Source organism: Bombyx mandarina, chromosome 16 (genome assembly GCF_030267445.1).
Source record: "Bombyx mandarina strain Sakado chromosome 16, ASM3026744v2".
Classification (NCBI taxonomy): Eukaryota; Metazoa; Arthropoda; class Insecta; order Lepidoptera; family Bombycidae; genus Bombyx; species Bombyx mandarina.
Window position 1 is genome coordinate 8,892,472 of NC_143222.1, and position 1,967 is coordinate 8,894,438.

Genomic DNA, 1,967 nt, shown 5'->3' on the forward strand with positions numbered 1-1,967 from the left:
TATCGGACACCATTTTTCGGTCGGAATCTATTCATCATGACACTAATCATAAATACCTCTTTAAAATATGTCATCAAAACATATTTAGACATTCTGTTTAGATATTTCGGGAAAAAGGCTACCGACAAAATCTCTTCGGAACTATTTAAATAAAATAGTTTTATTCCGCAGTGAGTAAAACACTATTGTAAATTCGTGAAATATTTATTAATTAAGTGATTTTAGAGAGGAAGTCACAAGGAATGACGTTTGTAATTTCATTAACGAATAAATGTTCTGTAGGTGTTTTTTTTATCAGGCGGTCCCTTGATAAGTTTAAAATTTGCGTGCGGTGCGGTAGTGTGGTGCACCTTCCTTGAGGTGCGCTGCGGTAGTGTGTTACGGACTTTAGAGTCAGCAAAACAATTAAAATAGATTGTAATAGTCTAAGAAAAACACGTACTCAAAATACGATAGCATTCAGCATGCTAGAAATGGGCTGATGGCACTGTACTATGCCATATCTTTATGTTTTGCGGCAAACGACAACTTTATAAAATCAGTGTAGCAAATTTTAAAAATCGTCATATCGTTTACTTGGAAAATTTGAAGCACGAACTCGTCTTAGATTTCACATAATATCTAAATCACATCATCTTTGCACATAAAAATATACTTACTTCCTATTAAAGTATAAATTCTACAAATACATTCATACTCAACAATATTTAAAATAAAATAAGCCAAGAACGTTTATCGATAAAACCTACTAACATTAAAATCTTCTGGGCAGCACTAAAACCGCCATGTTTTGTGGCCAGATGACGTCACAGTGGCACGAATTTTTTGTTGACGTTTCATTTCCATAAGTTTCCTACTTCAGTGCTTCAGTGTTATTTTTAAACTTAAAGAGTTTTTTTTTTTTTTTTAAAGAGTAAAGACCCAGGGTGCTGAATCTTAAATTACAACACTGGGCATAGCTAATACGCTGCCTATACTGAGTACTTAATTTATAAAGTAATTAAAATATATTTAAAATTAAATTTAACAAAAATAATCGTCAGAAAATTGTTTTAATTTATTTAGATTTCTTTATAAGTCCCTTTTAAATTGCTTAATGTTTTATGTACAGTATATACAATACATTTTCACAACTTATCGTATTGATGGGTTAGGCTTTACTATTGTTGATCGAAGGTTAGGCTGACCAACTTGCGGTAGACATAATTACCTACCACGTCGAATAGGTAACGTCTACGCTGTGTGACTTAAAATCTCTTTTACAGTTGGTTTCTACTAATTCTAAAGAATAGCTTTCATATTAAAATTAAGTAGCCTGCGTCGAAAAAAGTTCTAAGAATCCAAAATAAGGTTTGTTTTTAATATTTCATCGGATCAGAAGGAATACGCATAACCTCCCTATCCGTGATAAGCGGGTATGTTGAAGTCGAACCAATTCAGGCCCCCGTCGTAACGACCCACGTCCGAATTTCAGAAGAGACAGAACTTAAACGTGGCCCTCGTGTGTTGTTGCATCGTGCCGCAGCGGCCGGGTGACAAGAAAAGCGCAGAGCACATATTTTCTAGTCGTTGGACCGGGCTGGTTAACATGGGTAAAGCGTCCTCTCGGTCGGCTGGCTATCTAACTAAGAGTTAGGTAAGAATTAAATTGCTATCTGGTAAGTGTGGCATAAATTAAAACAATGAATAAATTTTAACAACGGTGAACTTTTTGGCGGGAATACAACTGTTAAACTCTTTTAAAATTGTATTATTTTGTTAAATTAGGGTTTATTCAGGTTTAAACGTGTAATTATGGTTAATTATTAATCACTGTATAACAGTGAAAGGTAGTAAGTAAAAATAGCTTGTAGTTTTAACCTTTGTTATAAAATTTTTAAATATATAGGCGATATTCCTTTTGCCTTTTTATTTGTCAAATCAAACAAAATAAATGAATTGCAGATTCCTGCCAGTGATGCTGACAA